Below are 25,400 nucleotides of genomic sequence, written 5' to 3'. Positions count from 1 at the left end.
ATTGTTTTCACTTAACGCGTTTTTCGCTTAATGTGCCACTTTTTACGAACGCATCTACCGCGTTAAACAAGGACTTACCGTATAGTGAAAGTATCTGTTGTTGAACGACGGTTCTCCGGCACCCTTGAGTATGCCCCTCTCGTGCTTGCCCACACACCTGCATATCCCCCCAACAACCACCAAATCCGCACCCCTCTCCTCGTTCACCCATTCCCGCCCGTGCCCCCACAACGCCCCCCCCACCCACCCAGGCTTCCCCTCCTCTCTGCGCAAGGGGTGGCACATGGGCTTCCACCCATTCAGAACGTATGCTGGGCGACGTATATGGCCAGCCAGCCAGCAAAACGTTCTAATATGAAACAACTTTTTACACTGTTATATAACAGTCACTGTGTAGTATATACTATTTTCAGAGTCATGAATGTGCATCATATTGATTTAAAGGATGTCAGTGCTTTAACATTATATTCTTAGCTCGTTCGGTAAAGTCACGTTGAAGGGAAGCAATAAAATAATAAAATATATATAAAACAATACAAATTCTCACGACGTTTCGACAATAACACAAACGGTCGTCATCAATGCTTTAACATCGCTAATATCACACAGCATCCAAACAAATAGGGATATTTAAACAAATGTGTGGGTCCAGGTCGGGCTGTGGTTCTTAATGACTGTGCGTCAGGTCGCATTGGGTTATGGGTAAGATGTCAGTGCTGAAGTGGGTTGCAGGGTCAGACGGGCTCAGGTAGTCACAGCTCACATTAAGTGTCAAAATTAGACCCACTCCATGTAATCAGAAGTGATTAAACGCGTCAAGACATTTCTGAATTTGGTCAATATAATAATCTACAATGTTGTGTAATTTATATCAAAGTTGCATAGAGAAAAAAACATGTATTTTGGGGTACTCCCCGTGCATCTGAAATGTGACTGAAATGTGGCGACATTCGGATAAGATAATTGATTCCAAGAGAATGGTTCTATCTAGTTCAAAAAGGTGACGTTTTAGGCAATTGCACTTCATAGTAGAGAGATCTCTGAATATGTTATGGAGAGATGTGTTGAGTTTTAGTTGTGGATAATTTAAAACAAATTAATTGTCATCAGCAGGTTCTAAGGTAAGAGAGCCATTCCACATGTGCAAGACTACATGGAGAGGTTCGGTGAATCGAGCGTAATATGTGTGCAAAAGCATCCTGTTGTCAGCATTGTAAAATGACAGGATCCCTGCATCATAGTTAAGACAAACGCCAACTCTGCAAGGATGTTCATTCACGTCCAACTCTGTTTTTTGCTTGTCGTGCCAGACAGCTAAATTATTATTCAATTTTCGTATGCACCAGGACAAGCTGTTGAATCCCACCAGGCACGCATTGTCTCTCCCCCTTCGTTGCATTGATCCATACACGACACCAACTCGATGGCTCTCCACCTCCGCCACATTCACCACCCAGCAGTGGCATCCAGAAGAAAAGTTCTCACGAGACATTACTTGTATCCAGTAATCAAATCGGTCTGGATGGTCGCAATAAAGTTGTGGGTCTCTGGTCCATGTCGCTGTCTTGAGATCGCCTGAAACAATAATATCTGGATGTGCCGAGTCAGGATTCAGTGTCGGAGAGCACTTTTCTGCAAAGAAGCCATGATATTAGTAGTGGACATATTACAGATAACAAATATGGACATTTTACTGCAATACACTTCAACCATGCTGGAGAGTACTTTGTTTCAAAAGTGCAAAAATTTGGGATAAAACTAAAAACGAAAACTATAAAGGTTGACACAAATCAGGATAATATATGTAGAAGATGAGATGATTATCGATGCATCATTTGTTGAAAACCAGGCTGCGGGACACGTTAAATTAGAATAAATCATACAGACCGTCGAAATCAGCATTCTAATGCTATGTTTATGTTATCTTTAAGCTGTAAGGATGCCTTAGAGTGATGGCAGTGATCAATCCTGCAACTTTGCCGCAATGACATCAACCGTGCATGGAATTTGGTTATATGTTAGGAACACATCTAAAGTACTGGGCTGATCTGAGAGTGCAAGTAGCAAAGTTAACTGACTCTTAGGCTAAACCAAATGTCATTTCAAAATGCTTATGTATTCTAGAAAAATACACTACCGAAGAATGTCTATTAGCTACCTGTTTGGCCTACTGTGCCATTTATGAGTGGCTCAGGACCCCAACAGAGGTTATTGATTTGAGCAGGGAGATGTGTTGTTGTTTGTAATCAGTAATCACGTAATGTTTCGATGGAACATTAAGAATAGGCCAGAGTACATCTGCGGTCACCAATCTCAAACTATGCGCCATTGTTCACCACTGTATCGCTTCGATCATTAGCCGTATGTATGTGTAGTGGAGTAAACAATACGCATAGGAATTGGCCATATACAGTACATACAGACAGACAAGGAGAACAGGTCACATGAGGTCGAACAGGTGGTCGAGTCGCGGGTGGCGTAAACAACCCGAAGTAATTAAGGGAGTCGTGGCACGAGGGCTGTGATTGGTCGAGAGGCTGTTAGTGTTAAGTGGTGGCATCTGGATGTCTGATGGAGGGGACAGGTGAGGGCTGGCGGGAAACGGCCAGCGAGCCACGTGGCAATTAATTAAGGCTAATGCGAAAGGGGATAAAACGCGAGGTGGATTGAACGGAGTTGAGTTGCTGCTGGGGAGTTGTTGTTGGAGAGTTGTTGCTGGGCAGTTGTTGGTGAGAGGTGAAGAGATACGAAGAAGACAGCTGGAAATATTAGGGAAGAATAGATAGAGAGCCGGACCCCAAAGACAGTAAATAGCGATAGGGAGAGTCAGCGTTAGCGGAGATAGATGGAGTCACTGTGTGTGAATAGATAGACGGAGTCACTGTGTGTGAATAGACAGACAGGATACTGTGTGTGAATAGATAGAAGAACCACTGTGTGTGGAAGGGAAGTCACTGCGTGTGAAGAGATAGCGGCGATACTGTGTGTGAGGAGATAGATGACGAACCACTGTGTGTGGAAGGGAAGTCACTGCGTGTGAAGAGATAGCGGTGATACTGTGTGTGAGGAGATAGAAGACGAACCACTGTGTGTGGAAGGGAAGACACTGTGTGTGTAGAGATAGAGGAAGGAACACTGTGTGTGGAAGGGGATGCACAGACGATGCTGAAGTAAATCGGAGTGTCCGAGTTGGCGGAGCACGGAGAATTACTGTGTGTACGGAACTATGGAATAAAAGTGACGGCGGAAAAAGAGACGGTTGTCGTCCGAGTGAATTCACGGCACTACATATGTTTAACTTATTCCGCAGAGTACGTAGCCAACCGTGCTGTATAGCAGCATTTCAGATATTCACCAGGCTACTCCAAAAGCCGTCCACTGGCTCATTCAGCAACCTCAACATAGACAAAATAAATGTTGGTGATCACAACACCCCCGCCATGTGGAAAAAGACTGATTACTTAGAACAGTTCTTTTGAACAGATAAGGAATACCTCTGGTGATATTGTGCGTTACATCTGGTCACCCATTGCAGCCTACGTACCGGCATAGTTGAGCGTGTTCAGCAGCTGTGTTTGCATGTCATGCCCAGCGTGGATCATCTTCAGGAGCCCCTGACACTTCTCTTCGCCATCATTAATGAAGTGGGCGATGATGAAGACTGAGCACGATGGGTTGTCGACCTTCTCATAGGCCTCCCAAAACACTGGCAGCGAAATCATCTTGATTCGTAACAGCTCATGCAATACGAAAAAGGTGTTTGTGCAGATTAAGTTGTACACTTCCGGCAACATCGTATCCATCTTAGACCATAGTTCTGCCTCATTGGAGAGCATCCTCTCCCTGATGAGCTGGCGTGGACCCTGTTTAAATGATACAGAAGCTAATGTTATTCAATTCACATTATGATTGACCCTGATGTTGTGCAACGTAGGGAAACTTTGCCTTATACATTGTATGGAAATATTCCCACCTTTTCTGTACAGTGTCTTGAGGTATGGTTGCATTTATATGCCCTTTAAACACAAATTGTATTGTGTATTCGTGGATAGATATGCGGACTTGGAGAAGAGCCTCATAGTTGCACATGGAGATAGAGGCATTTGGAGACAGATACATAAAGAAGGAAACCCACAAAAAAGTTCGACATGTTTTATTTGAGCACGTGCAGGTGAGTAAAGTGACAAGAGAGGGATAGTTAGGCAGGGGTAAGTCCATGGGAGGGTCTTAAATATGATCCACAGGTGGCTTCTGAATACGAATCGGCATCTCACATGGCCCCTGACTGTGTGACTCAATACACACCACTGAAAGCATTTTTGGAGACTTTAAAGCAATGCGTGTTTGTAACGTTGAGGGCATCACATCAACTGCGGACCCACTTTCATCATTCAAAAACGTGTTTTATTTACCTCAAGAACATTTGTGAGATGTATATCTTCTGTATGCTGGACCGTACTGTATTTTCTTTCTGCGAAAAAAGACACGTCCACTCAGTACCGTCAGCTGAGAGTGATGCTCTGTGATGCTGATTAAAGTGGAATGCATGCTATATATTGACTTCTCGGGAAAGTGGCGCAAGGATGGTTGAAATGTAACCACCAGCGTTCAGGAATCAGTACGTTATCATGTATATTACTGATTCATTTAAATGCTTATGATTATAGAACCAACATTAGTACTTGGGCAATGATTCACCAAAAATCCGCGAAAAATGCCCACTTTCCAAAATGTGATTGCTCGATAGTGACATCTGTTGATTGGATGGCTGAATTGCAATGTATTTCAAATGATTAACCAATGCTTCACAAACTTTTAACTTTACGGCACACTTTCAACTTGTTTTAATCCTCACGGCACACAAAACCAAAAATGTGACTGTGGACCGGAGTGGGTGGGTGGAAATGCATTTTAGCTGACAGATAATTCACAACCCCTTGGATATTCTGATCTTATCGAGAATAAGAGAATCAAGTGGCACTCAAAATCCGTGACAAGAATTTGCTCAACTGGGTGTCTCCGTGTCTGTGTATGTGTCTTCATGTGCGTCTCTGTATGTCTCCGTGTCTCTGTGTCTCCCCACGTCTCCGTGTGTCTCTCTTGTGATGCCGCCGCCACGGAGCCGATCGGCGGGTGGCCCACCTGCGATCTCGCCGCTCCGAGCGGCGAGGCCGACATTGCTCCACCCCACCACCTCCCCACCCCCCCCCCCACCGGAACACACACGCACGCACTCCCCCCCACCATTAGAGCGCGTGGGAGACACCCTGGCCGACAGGTTTTCACCCAGAAGCCCTCGTAAAGGGATAATCTTCACGGTTTCCTGCAGCCAGGGAATTGGACGGTCTCCCCCGACGCTAACACCCACCGCGGCGCCGTGACTTTGGTTGTAATTACATGGTCACGACGGGGCTGCCGAGCCACCGTGGGTAGACAGCACACACAACACACACGGGTCAGCAGGCAGGTAGGAGGGCAGAGCCACGAGCGGCGGGAAAGCAGGGTCGCCCTCTGGCTGGAGGGTCGCTGAGCAGGTAAATTTAGATGCGGACGTCGCTGAAAGCAACGGCCCGGGGGATGCTGGGATACAGATGGGCCTACTGATTGGCGGGTGATCCCAGCGAGCTGATTGGCCCGCGAGTCGGCACCAGGTAGCCCCTTTGATGTAGAAAGAATAAAGCGGGTCAGGGCGAAGGAAAAAGGTTCTCTGGCTACTCGAGTCGACCCCAGGTCCGTCAACTCCCGAGTCCAGCCGCGCGAACGTCCGTGGGACGTATCGACGCGCCGCGAGGACCAGACGGCAGTGACGACGAACCGTGAGTAAGAGAGAGAGAGAGCGAGTTGGGACTTAGCTTAAGAGCAAAACAGGAGAGGGTAAAGGGGAGGACAGGTAGAGTGTAGTGCCGACTATCGAGAGATAGATTGGTCCTGCCCCGCTGATCCCGACTGACTCGGTTAAATAAGGGCTCGCCGGCGCGGTGGAATAAATCGTCGGCGGTTACATAACGGACTGGTGTGGTTTTTGCGGAAGCGTGGGTGCGCTTACTGTCGCGGTGGTCGTTACATAACAGACTGGTGTGGTTTTTGCGCGGGTGTGGAAAGAGAGTGGAAGCGTGGGTGAGCTTGCTGTTTGCGGCGGTCGCCGCGTGTGTGGAGCGGCGCCGCGTGGAGTGTGTGCGCTACCAACCGTCGGCTGGGGACTCCCACGTTGCGAGCGGATACCCATCTCGCACGCATGCCCATCGCATAGCCCTTTAAACCCGTTTAATCCAATCCCCCCAATCGTCGGAGTGAGCACGAACGACGTCGCTTACCCTCCGACCTTTAACCCCCCGGTTACCCGCGTGTGATTGGTGCGTGGGACTGCGCGGGCGGGGAGCGTCGCGTTTGGGTGCCGGCGAAGCGCTAGCGGGTCCCAGGGAGGTCGAGGGTGATGCCCCACCGGCAGGAGACCCGGACTCGGGGGGGGACGGCACAGGGGGGGGAACAAGAGCGCGACGACCTTTCCCCGCCTGGGGAGGAGTGCGGCGGCGGCAGCTCCCACACTAGTGGAGAGTCTGGGAGCGTCGGGACTTCGCGGACAGGGTCGCAGGCAGGGGAGGTCCCGGGGGCCGGCGACCCTAACATTATGGTGTCAGAAGCGGTACGAACCCCCGCGTTACCCCACGCGAAAATAAGGCATATATTCACTGGCCGGGGTACACCTTCGTGGAGAGCATTTGCCCGCAACGTCCTAGGGGCTAAGGAAATTAATGGGTGGACGGACGCGCAGACGCTACGTCAACTTAATATGAATCTGGATGGGCGGGCAGCCGATTTTGTGCAAGCCCTACCCGCAAGCGCGCAGACACAGCTAGAGGAGCTGATGCGCCGACTTGATCTGCGCTTCGGTACGCGCGATGAGGAGGAGGCAAAAGCGGCCTTAGAGGCACGCCGTCGCCAACCCGGCGAGGACCTGCGCGATTATGCCGAGGATGTGCGTGAGCTAACAAAGATCGCACGCCCGAGGCACACCACGGAAGCGATTGAGGAGCTGGCCACAGAGAAAATCCAGCGATACTTAATGCGCACGGCGTGGTGGCAGCCAGACGTGAACTGTACGCGCCTCTCCTTTGATGCCCTTGTCGAGCGCGTGCGCAAATGTGAAAGAATTTCTAGCGAACACGCACAGCTCCGAGGACTGGGACGGGAGCGCACCATCGCAAGTCTGTCCACCGAGGAGGAAGAGGAGGAACAGGAGCTCACCAGGATGGTAGGGGGTCGGGAAAGGGGGCCTCCGGTATCCCGCGAGACCACCCCGGGATGGGTAGCGGGGATACAGGCGGGCATCGGGGGGATCGACAACAACGTAACCCAAGTACGGGCACATGTGACTACGCTGCAGACTACGGTAGAGACGATTCGGACCGAGTTGGGAGGGCTAGCTGGGAGGGTAGCCCGACTAGAAGCAGAGTCTGGGCAGCGGCGCACGGGGGGGAGAGGGAGCGGGCAGGGTGCCCACTATGGAGCCGCCACCCCCCCCCGGGCGTGTTATATGTGCGGCCGTCAGGGGCATCTCATGAGAGACTGCCCACAGATCGCCCGCGCTAGATATACCGAAGGGTTAAACGCCAACGCCCCCTAGAGAGTGGACCACCTAGGGGTGCAATCACCGAGGTCCCGAAACAAAACGACGATAATAATAATGGTAAGCAAGTGACACCCACACAGGTCACGGCCACAACACCCAAGGACGCGGTGAGGACGGGCGACTGGCTACGGGAGCTGGTGGCAGGAATCACGGGGGCCACGTCACTGGTGGAAGGACAGGTGAACGGGCAGCGCACCCGGATCCTACTGGACACGGGGGCCGTAGCCTCACTCGTGAGCGCCGCGCACTGCAGCGTGCTCGGGGTTGACGTGAGCCGCCTGCCGGCCCCGGATTGCGCGCTGCACACAGCGAGCGGAGCCGGGATGGGGTTGCTGGGAAGGATCTCCCTCGAGGTCCGTCTCGGAAACCAGGTGTGCACTCAGGAGTTCTACGTCTCGAGTGTGCTGTGCCACGAGTGTATCGCAGGTACCGACCTCCTGGAAAAGCTGGGGCTCAACGTGCAGCCCCGACAGCGGTGCGCCACCGTGGAAGGCAGCGGGGAACGGATTCCATTCCTGGGACGGGAGCCGAATCGCCCCCGCTTCACACCTGTGGCCGCTACCCTGACGACGGCCGTCACCATCGGGCCGCTCGCCGAGATGCTGGTACCTGTGGCGACACCCTCCACCGACCCCGCGCACCGACCATCGGGGGAGGTAATGCTAACTCCTCACCCGGAGTTGGCAAAACGATACGGGGTTGTGGGGTCAGCCACGTTGGTAAACGCCGATGGGGGCCGATTGTTCATGCGTGTGTTTAACCCCCACGGCACCCCAGCAATACTACGACGGCGCACCACAGTAGCCACCGTGCACCCCCTACACGCGCGCCACTCCAGCGACTCGGTATTCGCACTCTGGGCGGAGGACCCCGGTCGCCCCGAGGACCAACAAGACCTGGCCTGGCGAGTCGGCCCGACTCCCCACGCCGAGGTCGTCCCCCTTCTTGACGCGGTACACGTACCTTGGGCAGATTTACCCAAGGGAGAGGCCGATCAGCTACGCGGGTTACTGCGGGAGTACGCCGACGTGTTCAGCGAACACGATTCAGACGTGGGTCGCACAGATCTCGTTAAGCACCAAATCGACACCGGGGCCGCCCGACCCATAAAACTCCCCGCGTACCGCGTGGGCGCACCCGAACGCGCCCAGATCAAAGAGGCGGTCAGGGACATGCTCCGCGATAACATAATTCAGCCCTCGGCGAGCCCCTGGTCTGCCCCGGTGGTGCTAGTAACAAAAAAGGACGGGTCAACCCGGTTTTGCGTCGATTACCGCAAACTAAACGCAGTCACCCTCGGCGACGCCTTCCCCATACCGCGCATCGACGACACCTTTGACAGCCTCGCCGGAGCGCGGTATTTTTCCACCCTCGATCTCGCGTCCGGGTACTGGCAGGTGGAGATGACGGAGGAGGATCGGCCAAAAACCGCATTCACCACCCCGATGGGGCTATTCGAGTTTCGAGTACTCCCGTTCGGGCTCACCAACGCGCCCGCGACGTTCCAGCGGCTGATGGAGTTGGTGATGCGGGGCTTGCAGTGGGAGCAATGCCTGATTTACCTGGATGATGTGATCGTGTTCAGTAGATCTCTGTCTGAGCACTGGTCCAGGTTACGGGAGGTGTTCCAGCGACTGCGAGCGGCTCATCTCAAGCTCAAGCCGCGTAAGTGTTACATCGCACAGCGCGAGGTGGGGTACCTCGGACATCGCGTCAGCGAGGCGGGGGTGCGCACCGATCCGGACAAGGTACGCGCCGTAGTGGATTGGCCACAGCCAAGAAACCTGTCGGAGATAAGGTCATTCTTGGGGCTCGCCACCTATTACCGTCGATTTGTAAAGGGATTCAGCGAGATTGCACGCCCCCTCACCCAACTCACTTCCCCCAAGAACCCCTATCAGTGGACGGAGGCCTGCCAGACGGCCTTCACCACCCTCAAAGACCACCTCACACACACCCCCACACTGGCTTTCCCCGATTTTACCACCGACTTTATTTTGGACACCGACGCCTGCAGCAGCGGGCTGGGTGCGGTGTTGTCGCAGGTGCAGGAAGGGGTGGAACGGGTGATTGCGTACGCCAGCCGGACCCTGAGCGGGGCCGAGCTGAACTACTGTGTGACCCGTCAGGAATTGTACGCTGTGATCTTCGCGTGTAAACAGTTTCGGCCGTATTTATACGGCAGGAAATGTCGAGTGCGCACGGACCATTATGCTCTGCAGTTCCTCCTCACCTTCAAGGAACCGCGGGGGCAGATGGCCCGATGGCTGGCGCAGCTGCAGGAGTACAACCTGCAGATCGAATACCGGGCGGGGCGGACGCATGCAAACGCGGACGCATTATCACGGCGACCCGCGGTGTGTGCCGAGACGAGGGCGGAGGAGGCCTGCCCGTGCTTCACGGGGGGACGTTGCCGACAGGCAACGGACCCCCGGGAACCCGCTGAACCTAACCCCCCCCCGGCGAGAGAGAGTGCGGTATGCGCCACAGAGACCCCCACAGGTGGAGGCGCGGACCCAGTCGGCCGCCCGGCGAGCGCAGGGCCCACGACTCGGGACCCCGCGGACCACCCCGCCCCGATCGGACGGATCCAGGAGGACGTCGGCTGCGCCTTCCCGGGCCTGAGCGACGAGCAGCTGAGGCAGACCCAGCAGCGGGATCCGGATCTGGCGGCGGTGGAAGCGGCCCTGCGGGAGGGGAAAAGCACCCTACCAGGGCCCTGGAGCGGTTTGTATGCCCGGTTGTGTGTGCAGAACGGGGTGGTACGGGAGTTAACCGAGGCCGGCCAGCCGGGGTGCATCTGTGTTCCCGCCCAGGTGCGACCCCAGCTGCTACGGCTGGTACACGACCACCCGCTCGGGGGCCATGACGGGGAACGGCGCACTCGGGAGACTCTGCGTCGCCAGTATCTCTGGCCCAAATTGACGCAAGATGTGGCCGCCTGGGTACAGGGCTGCCGCGCTTGTCAGCAGTGCGGGCCGAAACCGGCACGATACCAAGTACCCCTAAGGCCGTTCCGCGTCAGTCGGACTAACCAGCTGGTCGGCATCGATCTCCAGGGGCCATTCCCACGATCCCACCGGGGCAACCGCTATATCCTCGTAGCGGTGGAATACTTCACCCGCTACCCCGTGGTGGTGGCCATCCCCGATAAAACGGCCCTGGTAGTAGCCCGGGCGTTCGTGGAGCACTATGTACTTAAGCACGGGATCCCGGAGCGAGTCCTTACCGACCAGGGTAGCGAGTTCGAGGCCGAGTTGTTTCAGGCGCTGTGCCGGGAGTTCGGGATCCAGAAAGACCGAACCACGGCGTACCACCCCCAGGCGAACGGTATGGTTGAACGTATGAATCAGACTCTGGCCGGAAAGCTCAAGCGTATGGCGGCCGCAAACCAACGGGATTGGGACGAACACCTCCCTTACGCCCTGTTCGCCTACGCCACCACGGTGCACACATCGACGGGACAAACCCCGTTCCTAATGATGTTTGGTCGTGAGTCTCGTCTACCCGCAGACTTGCTGTCCGGCATTCCTCCACCTCAAACGGAGGAAGGGAGTCGCCCCGTGGAACATCTGATGGAGACCCTACGAGGGGTCCGGGACCGGGCCTACCCGCAAGGGGAGGCCGCGCATCGGCGACAGGAACAGAGCACCCGACCCCGCGTGGAGCTCCCCCTTTTCTTGACAGGTACCAAGGTGTGGCTACACACCCCTCGCGTCGGGGCCGGACAGGTGGGGAAGCTGACCACCTACTGGCGGGGACCCTGGACCGTGGTACGGCAGATCTCTCCCTGGACGGTACTAATCCAGGGTGGAGAGAGGGGCCGAGAAACGGTGGTTAACGTCCGCCGCTTAAAACCATGGAGGGCAGCCCCGGCGGGGGAGAACCTCGCTGCTCGAGTACCGCGAAATCCCGGTGCCCCTGCGCCACCCGTGCTCGGGGGCCTCGCGCACTACATGGGCCCCGCCGTGCCCCCAGCCCCGAGGCGTCCCGGCCCCGCCAGAGGACGGCGGGGACGCCGCCCCTTAAACCCCGCTGCCGCGGAGTTTGTCCCCCAGCCCCCAGGTGCCGAGGGATCGGAGGAGCCACTGGAGTGGAGAAGGAGACCGCTGCAGGAAACCCGAGGACGGAGCCACCTCCCCCGAGGCCAGCCACGAGATCCGGGCGGATCCCCCGGACCCCGCAGCGCTACCTCGTGGGCGCGGCCCAGGCGAGGTGCTCCAGTCAACCCGGGACGGGGACTGGCACCTCGGGGGGCTATGTGATGCCGCCGCCACGGAGCCGATCGGCGGGTGGCCCACCTGCGATCTCGCCGCTCCGAGCGGCGAGGCCGACATTGCTCCACCCCACCACCTCCCCACCCCCCCCCCCCCCACCGGAACACACACGCACGCACTCCCCCCCACCATTAGAGCGCGTGGGGAGACACCCTGGCCGACAGGTTTTCACCCAGAAGCCCTCGTAAAGGGATAATCTTCACGGTTTCCTGCAGCCAGGGAATTGGACGGTCTCCCCCGACGCTAACACCCACCGCGGCGCCGTGACTTTGGTTGTAATTACATGGTCACGACGGGGCTGCCGAGCCACCGCAGGTAGACAGCACACACAACACACACGGGTCAGCAGGCAGGTAGGAGGGCAGAGCCACGAGCGGCGGGAAAGCAGGGTCGCCCTCTGGCTGGAGGGTCGCTGAGCAGGTAAATTTAGATGCGGACGTCGCTGAAAGCAACGGCCCGGGGGATGCTGGGATACAGATGGGCCTACCGATTGGCGGGTGATCCCAGCGAGCTGATTGGCCCGCGAGTCGGCACCAGGTAGCCCCTTTGATGTAGAAAGAATAAAGCGGGTCAGGGCGAAGGAAAAAGGTTCTCTGGCTACTCGAGTCGACCCCAGGTCCGTCAACTCCCGAGTCCAGCCGCGCGAACGTCCGTGGGACGTATCGACGCGCCGCGAGGACCAGACGGCAGTGACGACGAACCGTGAGTAAGAGAGAGAGAGAGCGAGTTGGGACTTAGCTTAAGAGCAAAACAGGAGAGGGTAAAGGGGAGGACAGGTAGAGTGTAGTGCCGACTATCGAGAGATAGATTGGTCCTGCCCCGCTGATCCCGACTGACTCGGTTAAATAAGGGCTCGCCGGCGCGGTGGAATAAATCGTCGGCGGTTACATAACGGACTGGTGTGGTTTTTGCGGAAGCGTGGGTGCGCTTACTGTCGCGGTGGTCGTTACATAACAGACTGGTGTGGTTTTTGCGCGGGTGTGGAAAGAGAGTGGAAGCGTGGGTGAGCTTGCTGTTTGCGGCGGTCGCCGCGTGTGTGGAGCGGCGCCGCGTGGAGTGTGTGCGCTACCAACCGTCGGCTGGGGACTCCCACGTTGCGAGCGGATACCCATCTCGCACGCATGCCCATCGCATAGCCCTTTAAACCCGTTTAATCCAATCCCCCCAATCGTCGGAGTGAGCACGAACGACGTCGCTTACCCTCCGACCTTTAACCCCCCGGTTACCCGCGTGTGATTGGTGCGTGGGACTGCGCGGGCGGGGAGCGTCGCGTTTGGGTGCCGGCGAAGCGCTAGCGGGTCCCAGGGAGGTCGAGGGTGATGCCCCACCAGCAGGAGACCCGGACTCGGGGGGGGACGGCACAGGGGGGGGAACAGGAGCGCGACGACCTTTCCCCGCCCGGGGAGGAGTGCGGCGGCGGCAGCTCCCACACTAGTGGAGAGTCTGGGAGCGTCGGGACTTCGCGGACAGGGTCGCAGGCAGGGGAGGTCCCGGGGGCCGGCGACCCTAACACTCTCTGTGTCTCCATGTCTATACGTATGTGTAGGTACGTCTATGTATGTCTCCACGTCTCTGAGTGTCTACGTGTCTTTGTGCGTGTCACCACGTATATGTGTGTCTCCGTGTTCACGTGTCACAATGCGTGTGCGTTTTTCCAACTGCACACACGCGAACTAGCGATTCGAAAGGGCCGGGGGTGGGGGCCGACGGTTCACTGCCACAATCAGCCGCGACCAATGGAGAGGGGAAGGCGGGGGGTGGGGGGCTTACTGTGGTTCTTTCCCCTTAGAATTCCGAAAATACTGAGGCACCCCAGTTGTGAAGCCCTGCATCATACCACTAATAAAACACCACGTTTGATGACGCTGCTGCATTGGTGCACAAGCACAATTAACAAACAAAAAACTCAACGCATTCGTCAATAACACTTCCTTAAAACACACACATACAATAAGATACACTTTGGGATATAGCCCTTATTTGATGTGCTTTGAAGAAGGGTCATTGTCCAAAACGTCACTGATTTTATATATATATTCCTTTTTAAGGCAGTATTATTGAAGCATGCGTTGAATACTTTTGTTAATTATACTACAACTGGCGATACTACCCGGCTTCGCCCGAGACTTGGATTCACCACGCCCGGCCGCCTTTGTCTCCCCAGTGGCGATGCTCACACACCACACCAATTACTCGTTTGAGGCTGAGTCGACCTAGGGGAGGCCCGGGACCGGTTCAAATAATCGTCACTGGTGTTGGCCGTGAGCGGGAATCGAACTCGGGTCGCCGGGTTCGTAGCGCAGCGTAGCGCTAACCACTACACTACCGCTCCACCCACACACACACATGCGTGCCAATTCCATAGTACACATACACACGCTTGCAGCAGACACACACAACTTTCAGGGTGCGTACGGCAGTAAACGACTCAAATAATAAAGCAATGCTGCGCGAAGAACGCCTTAGACCTGCAACACATTTGTATGGCACTTCACTCACAAGGCAGAGGGTGGGGGGGCGTGACATGAGCGGGCACAATGCGTTCCGCCTCCACATGGGCGGGTCACATGACAGATGTGACGTCACAGCTCACTTGCCGTGCAAAAAAATATGCATTATTGAGCCCCCCCCCCCCACCAAAAAAATACAAAGTCTATTTTTATAATTTTTGCATGGTGTACAGTCTGGAAAGTACCCACATGGCAAATTTCAAGTTTGTTGCATGTCGGGACGTATGCTAAACATTTTCAAGTAGTGGTACCCCAAACTTTCGCAGCGCTTATAAATTCCCTTTTCACACCATCAATAGGTAAACTCCCCCTCCCCCCCCCCGCGCCAAACGGCAAGTCCACCGGCACGTACACCACCTCTTTCCTAAAATCGGCAAATCAAATGCTAATTTTTATGCTAATTTCTTTGTCAGAACACCTTGTTTGCTCGCACACAGTTTAAAGGTCCGCTGTCTGAGCGTGGTTGCGTTTCGCTAAATTCTCCTGTTTGATTAGTACTAGGTGCCTCGGTGAATGTATATGCTCTGACTTTAACATAGCTATTTCTGTGACCAGTTACAAGCTAATCACTCAGCTATTTCAATTCTATGCTAATTCCTTTGTCAAGGGGTACCTCTGCGGATGTGTATACTTTAACTTAGCTATTTCAATGAGCCATTTCAATGCTAAATTATATGCTAATTCCTTTGTCAAGGCGCTTTGTTTTCTTCTCACACAGCTTAAAGGTCGTGATCTAAGCGTGGCTTCTCTCACTCCAGCGCTGTCCTCCAGACAGTCTCGTCCCTTCACCTGATGAAGGCCGCTTGTGTTGTGGCCGAAACGTCGTGATTTTTTGTTATTTTATTTTCACCTACGTGACTTTACCCAATAGAACCAAAGAGTATTTTGAACAGACATTCACAAATTTCCCTTTTTTTTATATATAGAGATTAATTTATTCCAAGATGTTTTGCGTCATTATGATTAAAGTAGGATCCTCTCGTAGCATATACACAGTCGCCTTCCTGTGTGCATATCTGCAGTGGAGAGACAGTGTCTGAAGGCGCCACTGAAGCTAGTTGAGTTCGATAAGCAGGAAGTTAACTAAAAAACATAAATAATGCTTCATTAAAGCGTTCTTATTTTTATGAGGACTAGAACTAAAATCTATGCATTTCGTTAACGAGAACTGATATGAGAGCACTATGATTTTGTCAGAACTAAAATAGAAATGTAACTGCAAGTCAAATATTGTGTAAAAAACAACAGTAGAATTAGAACAGAATGATAATGTTATCGAGTGGTTTTATAAACAATGTAAAGTAGAGTTTGCACTATAGACTATGTCCAATTACTATGCATATGCGAAAATTACATATTGTACTTACACATATAAAACATGGGAATTTAATTCACTGGTTAAATATATTTGTAAATGTTAAATTTTTGGTGTTTTTATATTTTTGTCCTTCCCCCCGCACCTCCGATTAGCACGGTTGGCTATGTACGGTGCGAAATAAGTTCAATATGCATACATTATATTTTAATGTTGCGAATAATTTTAATTGTTTACAGCCTGCTCATCCGTTCATTCTGAAAGAGTCTTTGACCCTCTAAGTTAAGATATTTTGTCCGCTGCATTTGTGCCTTGAAAATTATATAACAGCTCATTAAGAACTAATTGCTTAGATAATATCATTCGATATGCCCCAGCTCTCAGAAGCCCAGCTGCTTTCAGCCTGGATAGTGCTTAAATGGGCGACCACCATGCATGCCAGATTAGGCATACGAGTGTACATTTTGGGGAGAAGATAGCAGTGCAGCAACATTTCACCATTGTACTGTAATTCAATGCCCCCACGTCTATGCTCCCTGCCGTCAACCAAAACTGAGCAGCGTGGTAAAGTATGGTAAAATAACCAGCACGACCCTCATGCTGTGCGGTGGCCGTTGTGATTCCAAATTGCCTTGAAATAGGAGTGTACATAAAGTGAACAGTCACACGAGGAAAGTTGGAAGGTTACTTACTCTTTTTCTTTTGGGAAAAAATCACAAGAACTACCATGGCAATAATAGCAATGATAGTGACGATGCAAACAAATATAAGTGCAATCGTTCCTGTGGGTGAAAAATAAAATACGTAAGTGCAAGCAACAGCATGATCAACAATTAATATGAAAGATTCAGTAATTTGTCACGACTTATTATTAGTAGGGAGCGGGGGGAGGGTGCAGTAGTCCAGTGGGAGATTATGAGCTGTTTCAGAAATTAAGATGCATCCAAAACTTTGGGTCATTTTTGGAGCAAATACGACATCTAGGCAAGGCGTGAAATGGAGGTGTAGAATGTAAACACCTTACAAACATAGTGGACGCTGGGGGGAATAATATAACTTGGCATCTTATCATCCGGAGAATATTGTAACGGAGGAAAGGATGTGTAAGGCAAATATAATATATATCATAATCTTAGCTCTTTCGGTAAAGTCACGTTGAAGGGAAACAATAAAATAATAAAATATATATAAAACAATAACAATTCTCACGACGTTTCGACCATAACACAAACGGTCGTCATCAGGTGTGTCGGTTTGTGTTATGGTCGAAACGTCGTGAGAATTTTTATTGTTGCATATTTTTTATTATTTTATTGTTTCCCTTCAACGTGACTTCACCGAAAGAGCTAAGAATATGAATTACTGCAGTCACGAAAGCTTTGAATCAAAATATAATATATCTTTTATATTTTACGTGCAGAGGCATATGAAGGAGACATTTCTTATCTATTTTGTGATTTATATTCTCCATCAACAAAGCAAATGATTATTGAGAGATATGTATTCCATAAGTTTGCGCCAAACTAGATGCATATCTTGAAGGGGTTTTTTCTTATAACATCTGGTAGTTCACATTTTTTATGAGATACTGAATACCATATAATGTACATTTACTTAGCGTTTACATGCAAGCACATGATACCAAATGGGTCTAAGGTCTTGGCTTGAACAAGGGCACAGTCTCAACTGCACATAGTCAATGCAGAAGAGAATTCCAGACGCAGGGGCAGAAGCCGAAAAGAAATGACCTCTCATGGAACAAAGGTTGACAGTGGGTGGATTTGTAAGGAGGCCTCTATTGCTGAAGTGTAGAAAGCGTGCGGAAAAGTAGCGTGAGATGACAGAGGAGTGATAGAGACAATGTCGAAACCAGTCCAGAATTCGCTCTTTTTGCATCTTTAGCTGCTGAAATTATGCACGCCCCAAAGTCTGCGTAGCCAGTGGATCGTGTAAGAAATACTTTTTTTTTATTTTAGCGAAGAGACAGATATATGAAGGAGACATTGTCTACTTATCTGTTTTTTTAATTACATACATGCTAGTGCTGGCCAATATAAGCGACGATATGGCGCGGGCACTAATGTCTTTCATTGGCAATTCTATACAGGACTGTATTTAATACCTGGACACTAGTATTGGCATCTTATGGTTGCTTATGTTGTCAAGCACTAGTGGCCGTTAGTAAAGGGAAAGGTGGGATCATAAATTCAGGATACAATTCTGACCTTGACCCAGCTTTATCCAGCAGTGCTGTGCAGGATCAGATCGGCTGTTGTCGCTTTTACACCGGCACACAGTGTCATGAGTGGAATTGCAAAACTCTTCAACGTCTTTATCTGAATGACAGACAAAACTGTTACTCCCATTTTACACTTTATTTTGAATCTGTTATGTGGCTTGTTCGGACAAATGTCTTTTCTTACAAATATGGAAAACTGTCCGCCAGTACATGTACAAGTATCCATTGCATCGTTTTAATCAAGACTAGGCCTTAGTCTTAAGATTGCCTCGCAGAAAAATGTAATTCATGTCTTTAACCCGGACATATCACCAACGATTATAATACGAAATTCACGATGCTTTAATGTATTTTTATACATATAATACTTAAATGCTGAAGATGCTCTACCCTATTTATTACCCGTTTGAAACATTCAGTTCAGTTTATTTGTAGAGGTGTTAACTACGCGCTGTTGCGTAACCTGCATTGCCACCAGGGCAGTGCAGCATTACCCCTGGGTACAACGGTTGGGGTCAGTCGAGGTGAAACGGATCGTGGCCAGGGTTTGGTGCGAACCAATCAGACGGTTCAACGTGGGAATGTATGATTGGTTCTACCTGGCCACGAAGGGGTATAAGACGGGTGACCCAACGGACCTCGGGGAGGTCTCTCCCTGCACGAAGATAGAAGACTGGGCTGAAGCCTAGCTAGGACCCTGGACCAGCCTTTCAGCCCTTCTAAGGGCTAAGGCTCGGCATACTCAGTGGTCAGGACCCACCGGGCCAGCGGTGGGTCAGATAGCCTCCCCTAGGTCCTAGCCGGAGGACTAGGATAGCGGTAGACGTGTGAGTCCCGCCAAGTCCGGAGGTTGTACCTCCTTAGGTATCAAGGAGGTTAGCGGTAGACGTGTGAGTCCCGCCAGGTCCGGAGGCTGTACCTCCCTAGGGTATCGGGTGAGGGGACCGAATGTCCCTCTGTGTGTGTTAAGCGTTGTATAAGGAAATATAACAATAAACAGAGTGTGCCTCCTAAAGAAGTCTGCTCGTCCTTACAAAACTACAACTGGTGTCAGAAGTGGTTGGAAATGGAAACCAGAAGTTCAGCCCACGCGCGGAGCCAGAACGAAGATAACGCTGCCTCACCTGCAAGCACCGCCAGCTCCGCTGAAAACGCTGCCACGCTGTCAGCCGCCCAGCCACCGGTTGAGTAGCCGGTCGCTCCCCCTGCCATGGGGGACGGACTCAGGGCAGCACACGGCCGTCTCGCTCAACTCCTACATGCCGCGGCCTCCATTCTCGAAGAGATCAACTTGGAGGTCGCGGGCAGGCCGAGTCAACCGCCGGCAGACGTTCCTGCCATCGGTCGGGGCGGACATTTTGATTTTCCCGCCGGAGAACCACGTGATCCCGCTGGAAGCGGAAGCCAGGGGCATCCTGGGAACGCAGGGGGCCAATCACAACCCGCAACGTCATCAGCACGCGACGCTGCGAATTCAAGTTCCTCAGCGGATGCCGCGTCATCACTGTACCGACATGGTACAGTAGACTCTATCGGCCGGGAAATCACCGATCTCCGGCTCGAGATGGTGCAAGCTGAGGGGGAGACGACGTCCGCCCTCCAACAACGCCTGCCCATCTTCCGGGAATTCACATCTGAAGGGGGTGACTGGGCGGCGTTCCAGCGTCGCTTCCTGAGCCACCAAGAGATGGTGGGCTGGTCGGACGCACAGGCGTTCCGAGCGCTAGCGGCCACTCTGGACGACGACGCTCTCGCCTCGCTCCTCACCATCCCCAGGCACAAAAGGGCGACTCTTCAATCGGCCCTCCGACGGATGTCCAACGTCTACGGGCCTCCATCCGACGTCCGCAGCTGATTTTACGACAGGCGACACCGCCCTAAAGAGTCTCCGTTGGCATTCCGGACCGCTCTACTGGCGATGGCAAGAGCGGGTTACCCTCGTATGGACGACGAGGCCATCGACGCCATCGTTCTCCAGAAGATGCTGGAGCTGGCTGCGCATCGCCATCCAAGCAGTGGACGACGACAGTATGTGCTCGCTACGAGCCACTCGGTGCATACACGCACATCTGCTGCTCCACACGGAATCGACCATCGCCGCCTCGGCTTCGACGTCGGAGCCTGCCAGCAGGGACGCCGAGTTCTCCCCCGACCGGGCCTTCATGGCGACCAGGTCAACGGGCCGGCGATCGTCCGACCACGCTGGTCGCCGCAACGACCAGCAGCGGGGACGGCCTTCTCCACGCGGCGACGTGACGTGCTTCAACTGTGGCCGACGAGACCACATCTCCTCTGACTGCCGTGTGCCTCGACGACGCCCCTCCGCATCCCGGGGCCAGGACTACAGGACGTCCACGGCATCGCGGCAAAACCAGGCAAGTCGTGACGCCTCTCACGCTCGGCCCTCATTCACAACATACACACTGCAACGCACCATAAGAAGGGCTCGCGATTCGGCGTGTGATGGGGGGTATTCTGGCGTTTGTTCGCGGCCACTCGGACCTGGGCAGTGGTCTGAGTTGGCCCATAGGGTAGTCGTGGCGACGGCAGGTTCGTCCGTGGTTGTCGGATCAATCAAGGGTGTGGAATTTCGCGTGTTGGTCGATACTGGTGCGTCGGCTACGATCATTTCGGATTTGATTTACAATATACTGCCCGTACGATGCCGCCCCTTGGAACGGGTTTCTATCCCGTGTTTCGCCGCTAATGGCAGTTCACTGGGCATTATTGGGCAAATTCGGGCGCAAATTTCGATTGGAGACATTAAATTGGCAGGGCCTATTTTGGTCTCTTCTTCCCTCGCCGTGCCGTGTTTGTTAGGCACTGATTTTCTCGCGAAAATGCCTATTAAGATCCTTGTAGATCAAGGCTGCATCGAACTCCCGTCGGGTCGACGGATGGCGTTCTTGCCCACACCCTCACATCCGCGCATGGCTAGTGCCTCGGTGCAGGCGTTTGTCGCGAGCACAGTCCGCATTCCGCCAGGGACACAAATGCTCGTGCCCTTGCAACTTAAAAAACCGCTAGCCCCGGAGGCCTCGGCACATGGCATTTTGCTGGGGCCTTCAAACGCAGCTGCTAAGGGGCTAGATTTGGTGGCTGCACAGACCCTCGTAGCAGCCGACAGGGAGCCGTTCTTGCAGGTTTTGAATGTCGGATTGTCCACAACCGTCATTCCGCAAGGAACTGTGCTCGCTCACGCGACCCCGGTGCCGTTGGGGACCGGAGTCGCGGGACACGTGCAAGACACGCCGCAGGTCCCACCTCCTTCCGAATCGGATGAGAGATGGTTGGACGCGCTCTGCACAGACACAGGTGATCTGTCTCATTTGCAGCGAATTAAATTGCGCGCTCTTCTGCGAGAATTTTCCGATGTCTTCAGTAAATCTAAATTTGATATTGGCTGCACCAAGCTGCTGCGTCACCACATTGATACTGGTGACGCTGCCCCGATTCGACAAAACCCGTTTCGGCTTAGCCCGGCGGAGAAATAGCATGTTAAATCGGCTGTGGATGACATGCTGGAGGCCGATATAATTTCTCCCTCCACTAGTCCCTGGGGTGCTCCAATAGTGCTGGTCAAAAAGCACGATGGCAGTCTCCGTTTTTGCGTTGATTTTCGGCGCCTAAATAAAATCTCGGTAGCGGACGCCTACCCTCTCCCTCGTATGGACGAGTCATTGGATGCCCTGGCAGGGGCGCACTATTTCTCCACCTTGGACCTTCTGTCGGGGTTTTGGCAACTCCCCCTCGACGAATCGTCAAAACCTAAGACTGCTTTTCGGACACCACAGGGCCTTTTTGAGTTTAATAGATTGCCCATGGGTCTCCACTCGGCCCCATCGACGTTCCAGAGGCTCATGGAGCTGGTCCTCGCTGGGCTCCAGTGGGACTCATGTCTCATTTATCTTGACGACGTCATCGTCTTTAGCCGCACGTTCGGCGAACACATCGAACGGTTGCGTGCTGTTTTCTTGAAAATGCGGGCCGCTAACTTGAAATTCAAGCCGCAGAAGTGTCACCTTCTGCGTGAGTCTGTGCGCTATCTGGGCCACATAGTTAGCCACTCGGGCATCTCTACCGACCCTGAAAAAAACAAATGTGTTCAACATTGGCCGACCCCTACATCTGCGGGCGATGTTCGTAGTTTTATTGGTTTTGCGTCGTACTACCGCCGGTTTGTTGCTGGCTTCGTGATGATTGCCAAGCCGCTCCACGCCCTTACGTCAAAAGGGGTGGCGTTTCATTGGGGGGACGCAGAACAGGCTGCGTTCGACTCCTTGCGGAACGCGCTCGTGACGGCACCGTCCCTTGCGTACCCCGATTTTTCCGTGCCATTCGTGTTGGACACCGACGCTAGCAATACGGGGATTGGGGGTGTTCTGTCCCAAAAAGTTGATGGCATTGAAAGGGTTGTTGCCTATGGTAGCAGAGTCTTGTCTCTTGCTGAACAAAGATACTGTGTGACCAGACGTGAGCTGCTGGCCATTGTTTTTTATTCAGCAATACAGGCCGTACCTGTATGGTCAGCATTTTACCGTGCGATCTGATAATTCGGCTTTACGGTACGCTCTGTGGGTTGACCAACCGTCCAGGCAGCTTTCTCGGTGGCTCGAAGTCCTTCAGGACTACGATTTCAATGTCACTTACCGTAGGGGTGCACAACACACGAATGCCGATGCGTTGTCTCGCCTTCCGCCGGCTCAAAAATGTGCGTCTTTTTTGGGCTCGGGCCGTTGTAAGCCGCCACTGCCTGCGCAGGTCGCGCCTCTCACAACGGTGTCAGCCGCACTTCTCGCCGCCTCAGCGCCGATGTTGGATCATGCAGATCCAATGGCCAGTGACGATTTGCTGGGGCTAACTTTGGCCGAATGGGGTCGGCACCAGAGCGAGGACATGTCGTTATTGAGGTTGCATCGCCACGCGAATAATGCGGTTCCAAGACAGGGCAAATTTAATTCATTTGTCATGAAGCACGGCTTGTTGATGCATTGGGATGCTGACTCGTGTCAACATAAAATCGTCGTGCCATCCGCCTTGCGATACAAGGCCGTATGGGCGGCGCATGAGCGTTTATTGCACCTGGGTGTTCATAAGACCATTGGGTTGTTGCGGTTGAATTTTTTCTGGCCGGGCATGCTGCGCGACGTCACTGACATTTTGCTGGGATGCACCCATTGTGCGCAACGTAAACCGCCGGCTAAACTGGCATGTCCACCCCTGCAACCCATTTCGGTCTCTCGTATAAATGAGTTGGTGGCTCTCGATATTTTGGGCCCTTTTCCTACTACGCCACGGGGTAATAAGTACCTTCTGGTTGGGGTAGAGAATTTTACACGGTGGCCTATGGCCTGGGCCCTCCCCAACCAGTCGGCGGAGGCCGTTGTGGACGCCTTTGTTCAGGGCAACGTCCTGGACAAGGGCGCACCAGAACGGTTGCTGACCGATCAGGGAAGAAATTTTTCGGGAGCCTTGCTGAATGATGTGTGCCGCCTGTTGGGCACTAAGAAAGTGCGCACTTCGCCCTACCATCCCCAGACCGACGGCATGGTGGAGCGCCTTCATAGAACTCTCACCGCTATGTTATGCCATCAGGTCGATGAATCCCACCTCAATTGGGACTTGCAGGTTCCGGGGGTCTTCGCCGCATACCGTATGGCACCTCACGCGGCGACGGGATTTTCCCCGTTCTTTCTAATGTACGGCAGGGATGCCTTTCCTCCCGCCGACGTTCGGCTGGAAATCGAACAGCCACCGCAAAAGTCAAAGCTCGTTGACCACTTGCGATTCAACCTCCGTAAGTTGGCCGAGGCACGGGAGGCCGCCATTGAAAATTCGGCTTCCCGCCAACGGGCTAATTTGCGACTGCGTGACCCTCGGACGTACACGCATCGGTGGGCACCGGGAGACAGGGCATGGCTCCACTGCCCCCAGGTGCTGGTGTCCACGTCGGCCAAACTCCTCAGACCATGGCGAGGCCCGGTTGAGGTAGTGGAAGTCCTGCGTCCCCAATGTGTTAAAATTAGCTGGGGACGGCGTCGCTGGTGCGTTCACCCCTCTCGGTTAAAACCCTTCGTCACGCCACGCGTCCCTCCACAACACACACGACACGGGGGCCGAGTGTGCGACGCGTCCAACGAGCCGGATGTTGCCCCGTTGGTGCCTAACCCACGGCGCAGGCGTGTCATTCCTCCTGCAGATGACGCAGGAGTGACGGCTCCATGCAGGCCACGTTCGGCCTCAATGGACCGTGGAGCAGCAGGTGTCCCCGTGGAGATGCCTAACGGCCCACCGGATGCTCTGGCTCATCCTCCTCCTTCCCTTGTGCCGCCGACAAAGCCTGCCATCCCCTACGATGGTCCCGCGAAACACACGCGCACGAAATCTCGCCGGTTGTTATGTTTTTTTGGCATGTCTAGTGCCTTGTGCATACGTTATTTTGTTAAGGGGGGTATTTATAGGGGTTTTATTGTTCTTGTTCTTGTTGTTCGTGAGGCACACTCACAATTCTTCTACCGTTGGTAATTTCAGAGTTTCCCATTGTTGCAGCTGGGACGGCTGGAGCTTCCGAAGGAGGGGGTGATGTAGAGGTGTTAACTACGCGCTGTTGCGTAACCTGCATTGCCACCAGGGCAGTGCAGCATTACCCCTGGGTACAACGGTTGGGGTCAGTCGAGGTGAAACGGATCGTGGCCAGGGTTTGGTGCGAACCAATCAGACGGTTCCACGTGGGAATGTATGATTGGTTCTACCTGGCCACGAAGGGGTATAAGACGGGTGACCCAACGGACCTCGGGGAGTTCTCTCCCTGCACGAAGATAGAAGACTGGGCTGAAGCCTAGCTAGGACCCTGGACCAGCCTTTCAGCCCTTCTAAGGGCTAAGGCTCGGCATACCCAGTGGTCAGGACCCACCGGGCCAGCGGTGGGTCAGATAGCCTCCCTTAGGTCCTAGCCGGAGGACTAGGATAGCGGTAGACGTGTGAGTTTCGCCAAGTCTGGAGGTTGTACCTCCTTAGGTATCAAGGAGGTTAGCGGTAGACGTGTGAGTCCCACCAGGTCCGGAGGCTGTACCTCCCTAGGGTATCGGGTGAGGGGACCGAATATCCCTCTGTGTGTGTTAAGCGTTGTATAAGGAAATAATACAATAAACTGAGTGTGCCTCCTAAAGAAGTCTGCTCGTCCTTACAACACTACACATTTATTAGGTATAGCCCTGTGAGCCATTCGGCTCTTGAATCGGGTGCAAGAGCAACAAACAAAAACGTGAACAAGAAAACATCTTAAAGTGACAACGCACAAAAAGTAAAATCCAGGGAAAAACAGCAAAGTCTTCCAGAAAAAGCACCATATATCAATGCTGTGTGCAAAGATCCCAGTGGGATGCAAGTCAAACAATAACAACCATAAGACAATTTAGATTAAAGTTAT

At 53.2% G+C, this 25,400-nt stretch overlaps 1 long non-coding RNA gene across 1 annotated transcript; it reads right to left on the bottom strand.

Annotated features, from left to right (window-relative positions):
- Positions 1-264: 264 nt before the first annotated feature.
- On the bottom strand, positions 265-17,054 carry LOC142920312 (uncharacterized). The gene is made up of 3 exons (XR_012938793.1): positions 16,425-17,054; positions 3,545-4,471; positions 265-1,632 (listed from the first exon to the last, which is right to left on the bottom strand). It is a non-coding gene; the product is annotated as an uncharacterized LOC142920312 (long non-coding RNA).
- Between the last annotated feature and the right edge of the window lie 8,346 nt (positions 17,055-25,400).

This window comes from Petromyzon marinus, chromosome 1 (assembly GCF_048934315.1).
Source record: "Petromyzon marinus isolate PM22_M1 ecotype Great Lakes invasive population chromosome 1, UKy_Petmar_22M1.pri1.0, whole genome shotgun sequence".
NCBI classification, from domain to species: Eukaryota; Metazoa; Chordata; class Hyperoartia; order Petromyzontiformes; family Petromyzontidae; genus Petromyzon; species Petromyzon marinus.
The sequence above is the reverse complement of the archived record's forward strand: the minus strand, read 5'-3'. Positions and strand labels throughout refer to the sequence as shown.